Genomic DNA, 6000 nt, shown 5'->3' with positions numbered 1-6000 from the left:
CCTCAGTCGTACTTATAGCGGCCGTAAGCCGCTGCGCGTTGGTCAAGCAGACAGGAGCACGTAGCTACTCACTTACAGAATCAGGCAACAACATCCCCGTTAGAATATATATCTATACAAAATCAGCCAAGTCAGCAATCAGAAGTATGAAACCTCTTTCGAGAGTACTGAATTCGCTGTGCACTCAATGCACATCCTTGCACCCGTGGCGTGGCCCGACATTCAAACGCCGTGAAAACAGTTAGGATGCATGTAGCTAGCTATACAACATTTTCGAATGCCATGCACAGTTAGATATTATGGCTTGTGGAATATATAAGCAATTCTTAAATTATTTAACCCATCTGAAACATTCAGTAATTCTTGATAAAAAAAGATGACCTGTCTTGCGCGAGGTGACTGCAACAAAGCACCGATGGTCTCACCTTCGTAACTCGTCGCTTTTCTTTTGACGATCACGTCTTCATGGGCGAGTTACTACCACTTTTTCGCATCGGGCACATCTATTGCTGCTCTATTTCTAAACTGATGGTCCGATCTGCAAGAAAACGCAGTCCAGTAAAGGTGTCGCTGAGGCCACGTTGTATGTGCCACTGCGAATGTGCGCCTGGTATTACTGGGTGTGCACCACTAGGTATGTAACTCGGCTCATTGCGTATTAGTGTGTGATGACTATGACCATTACAGTGATGACGATTATGATGATGATCTTAACCGATAAAAGAAATAGAAGGTAATTCAACTTCTACTCGACGTCGGTCAAACGTTGTCGCTCTATATTATGCGGCTCTCGCAATAAATCGTACGGTTCGTACACCAGATCTTCAATTTCAACTCACCCAGGAAGACACTGTATTTCAACGACTTCTGCGAGTCGCAGTGAGAGCGCTCAGAAAAGGCGTAGGTCCTGGGTTCGATCCCTGGAGCAGGATGAATTTTTTCTTCAACTGCAAAGCGCAGGTGCATCTACTTTCTTTTTCCTCTGCTGTTGACCCTCTAAAGTAGAAGATGCGAGACCAACATAGGCCCGGAGGCCCTTTTTTAGATAGCTTGCCCCGCGTTATCTATGACACACTGTATACGCTTTTCCTAAAACAAACTCCTATAAACACTGATAGCATCAAGGTGATAGACAGCCGCGTGGATGGTATCACTTTACATTTATTATGCTAAAAAGGCTATACATATATAAACATATAAAAAGATTGGTTTGTATTGACCATAAGGCTTTTTTTTTTACTAGAGGTTGCAATAACCTTATCAAGCAACATCGGAGGATGGCTAGCTGATGAAAAATTTGAAATGAATGTGCACTGCAACTCTAGTTAGATTTGAAACCGGCGTGCAAGTTTACCTGCATGCTGCGCAGTTTTCTAATGCTTTGGTGTATTCGCTCTTTTTTTAACAATTTCGCATGCGCCCTGGTTCAGGCAACTTTCCCAGCAGAAGTTCCTATCTTATAGGCAACCGACAAATAATGGTAATAAGTCCTCAGTGATGTCATCGAGAAGTCTAAAATAATGCAAGGCATGAAGTCATCAACAATTGAAGAACTCAGTAAAACATACAAAGTGATCCGGGAGCCAAATGCGATGTGAGGTAAATATTAGGGTTAGAGACAGAATGCGATCACTGTAGGGTCAGTAGTTGTGCAACCAGTCGCCGTCATGAAATCAATTAACAGTTTCATTTTTCCCGTGGTTTCCCAACTACTACTTCTCACTATTCTCAAGAATGGACCTTGCCACGGCAGCTGTGTGGAATCGGAGGCAAAATGCTGGCGTCCGTGTCGCTGACATTGGTGTGGATTTTCGCAGCCGAAGTGTTCCCGACGCTGTATCGAACACTGGGAGTCAGCGCCTGCTTCATCGGCACGCGCGTTGGCTCCTCAACCGCCCCGTTGCTGCTTGAGCTGGTAATGAAACAGTTTTCTAGTAACAGTTTGCTGGAGAAGTCAAAGATGTGAGGGCCATCTTTTAATGTATATACAGCAGCGTAGCTGTGAGACATCATAGTTGGCATTTTCTGTCTTGAATCAGCGCAGAACCTTAGAACGTGTAAAACAAGTCTAAGGTTACCATAATACAATGTGTTCGCATGAGACACATGGATATTTATGCAAATATTAGGCAGCACTGTTTCCTATATGAAAGCATAGAAAATCCAGGCATTGAAAATTATCAGTTGCACGAACCCACGCTGCTCTTATCAGAAGCAAAATGACATTGGAAAAGTATGCCTAAAGCTATGGAAAAGAACATGGTCAGTATTTTACAGGGAAGCCATTTGATTCGGTTACACTTTGGCAGCGGCTAGGTAAGGATTACAGCACACTGCCAATAACAGTTTGTGGTGGCAGCTGCATTACTAATGTACCTACCAAAATTTGTGGTTGGTAAAACGTGCGTTATTGTAAACAAAACACACTTATTAACTTTCTTAGGTGGTTGGTTTTTGCACACTTTCTTGTCTTTTCCTTCATCATGGCAGAGGTGTGCGACAATTTGCAGCGTGTGTGGTAAAACACTGCACACTTTTTGCTATCAGTACGACACATGTCTTACATTGTGCGACAATGGATGCCTGAAAAGAATGTCGTCGGTGGGTTGATTTTCAATGTTTCAGTCCTTCCTGCCTCCCGTGCATTTTGATTTCTTGAACAATCGCTAGCAGACGTGGGCACACGAGTGAGAACACACACTAGGCACTGCAAGTGAGGTGAACTTGAGTATCGAAACGGCACGAGACGCGGTGCTTGCACTGACAACTCTGTGTCAGATGGAGGAGGATGAGGAGGAGCAGGAACAGACAGAAATTGACAAGGAGGTTAGCCAGTTCTCCAACTAGCTGGCTACTCTGCGGTGCAAGTATGTACAGAGGCAGTCCCTCTTTTGATAACTTTGGCATCAGCTCTTTCACACATCCGAAGAGCTATCATAGAGACAAATTATACGTATAGTACACATGCTTACATGCCCGAAAAGTGATAAATAAATCCAATAAATGAATGCGGAAGTCTTTAGGCTTTTTAAATGCGATGTGCAGGCTGAAGAAAAGCTGTTAAAGAGCTTGACAGTGCCAAAGGAATGGCTATGAGGCTCCGATTTAGTAAGATGATTAAAAACAACAAAGTATTATTCGGCGTCTGGGTAACTTATGAAATAGAACAGAGCTCTTGGTGCTGTGTTTCCTGATGGGCCGTTAGCTAGAGCGACGCTTAGAATGAAACTAGCCAACAATGAATTTTTTTTATAAATGTTATCAGATTACGTTGCTCTGCAATGTTTTATATAGTTTTATCTAATTTCAGTGCAACAGTGTTTCCCAGTTCACTGCTTTCATTGGAAGTGTACATAACACAGAGCTTACTATAAAGAATACATGCTTGAGTAAGAGCGGAAGAAATGACGACTCAAGAAGGAAAGCTAGGCAGGACGAGCGCTATGTTTATTCTCGGAAAATCACGTCTATTTATCAGTTGACGTAGAGATTAAAACAAAATGCTTCAATGCGCAAGCACGCTTGAAACCCTCCAAAGGATTAAGAAAGTCATGAAAGTTTATTGTCACACGGCTATGCTCATTAAAAAAACAAAAAAAATGCTCTGACCTCTTATACTTATAGACATGAGTACTGGCTGAGGCCTGTATCATGTAGGCACTGATAGTGTTAGAATTCTAGCGAAAAACGGCTTATCGAGATATGCTATTTCGTTTCTGTTTCTACTTCTTTTTCTTTTTCTTTCTTAAGCATCGCTCATCCTGCCTGGCTTTCCTTCTTGTGCCCTAGTGCTTTGTGCTCTAAATCAAGTATGAATTCTTACAAACTAAGAATTCGCTGGATTTCTTCTTGGACCCTTGGTCTGATCTTGTCAGCATCGGACGATTGAGGCATTCGTAAACTTGTAAAGCGTGTAGGTGACTTCTTCACGCAGAGAACATATCTCAGTGACTCTGTACCTATGGGCACCTTGGTCGTCTTCGCTGCACTTGCTTCCATGCTGATGCTACTCCTACCAGAAACTTTCAGAGTTGTCCTTCCAGACACGATACGTGAATCCAAGGAGCTGGGAGATTCAAGGTAAGTAGCAGAGGTGTCCTCGTCATATTTACTTCCCAGCAATAGTTTTGCTGCAAGAAATTTCAAGGATCAGTGAACTTCGCCGAACACACTCAACGATCGCCGAATGTGTTCGCCGCTGCCGTTGTTCTTCGAGTGTAGCCAGTTTTTTTTAGAAATCTTACTTTGACTACGAGTGGTTAAGCATTCCTGACAAAAGTAGCACATCCATGTAAATGTTGCCGATGAGGCTGCATGTACGCAAGTATTTACGTGTGTTAATCGCATAGCTTGGTGTTCGTGTGGTGAGCTGATCACACTGCTGCAGCATGAAAAACATACACGATCTAACACTGGAAACGCATTTGCCAGATGCGGTAGTGAACAAATAATATAAAAATCACGCTTACATACAATGTTTCTGTGAGTATGATTGCTACAAACAATACTAAAATCACGACAGCGTACTTAATGCGGCAGTAATTATGCTCGCCTGTTTATCCAGGATCACCTTCCAGATTACGATCGTGTTTGCCTCACGTAGATGATGGTCAAAAACTGCATAATGCTCCCACCAAGCACACTGATAAGAAGCAACGTGCTTTTCTAGACGAGATTGTCTCTGGACTTCTTGAATGAAAGTTGCAGGAGCACGGGTCAAGTGCTTCGGACACGCTGGCGTGCCCTTCTATAGGAGAAGCTGCCTTTTTCAATTGCGGCCTTGTGATTCGGCTTGGCGTATCCTTCTTATTAGTTTAGTACAGTGACGTTACGGAATGTCGCCTTCAATGGCGGTAACCTGCAAATGATTATGTTCCTTATATTGAACGTATCACGATCATCGACTAGTGCGCGTAACTTTAAGTTAGTTAAGAAGAGAGCAATATTGATGCGAAAATTTGGAGCTCACTGAAGCCTTGCCTCTAAGGGTAAAAAACGATAGCATTGAAAGGTCCCTGAGTGCTTCTCACGCTTCCCGGCAACTGCAGCTTATGTAACCGTAATGTTTTCCTGGAAGCGCTGGCGGCGAACGCTCTGCACGAAGACGAGCTTTCTGGAGCACGCTGTTTCTATTAAGACATACCTCAAACGGCATCCGGAAAATGGGGTTCGTGTTTGAGTTTCCGCGTAACACAATGGTGTTTTCTCGTGTATTACCCGTTAATTCAAATTACAGACCATCACTATTTAGTCTGGACGTTGTGTGTAATTCGCACTTTACGAATTTTCTGACGCATTTCACTTGGAGAAATTAAATTAGTTCAGTAACGCCTATGCGTGACGCGGTGAACTTGCGTGGATCGGGAGACGTGGTTCGGGATTTGTTTCATACGGAGAACGTCTCCACCGCCGACACCGACGCTGGATGTTCTGCGACACAGGGACCTCAAAAAGACATTGATGCGTTGCAAGCTACGACTGACAATTGAACAAACAGGCGTGCTGCACACTTCGCGGCAATTGTTGCTCATCAATATTGTGTGTCAGAATCGGCAGAAGAATGCGAATATTCTAGATAACGCGGTTTTCACTGAACGTCACATCATACGTATAGTTGGAGCAGGTTCATGGACTAAGAAAAATGAAACCCTGTGTCTTCTTGATTTCATGTTGAACCAAAGCAGCTCCAACGATGTAGATATAGGTCATTGAGCGAACATGATTCACTGTTCTTGGAAAATAAAGCAGTCTACATTGCTTCCAATATTTCTTTCAGGATATTAAGGAGGGATCGCTGCCCCGAACGCTTCGCGGTGGAGTCGACGTCAAAGCTACGAGCCAACCCAAGTGGTACCCCTTGTCCGCAACACACCACATAACCCAGGCTTTTCTGGCTGATAATGAAAGAAGCTGCCTGTATTGACCAGCGTTTGGCCGCGGATCTTTTGGCGATTTTCCGTGTTTTGGGAATTACGTTATATGAAGAGCAGGTCTTCTGTA

This window comes from Dermacentor albipictus, chromosome 10, assembly GCF_038994185.2.
Source record: "Dermacentor albipictus isolate Rhodes 1998 colony chromosome 10, USDA_Dalb.pri_finalv2, whole genome shotgun sequence".
NCBI classification, from domain to species: domain Eukaryota; kingdom Metazoa; phylum Arthropoda; class Arachnida; order Ixodida; family Ixodidae; genus Dermacentor; species Dermacentor albipictus.
Note: the sequence above shows the minus strand (reverse complement) of the source record.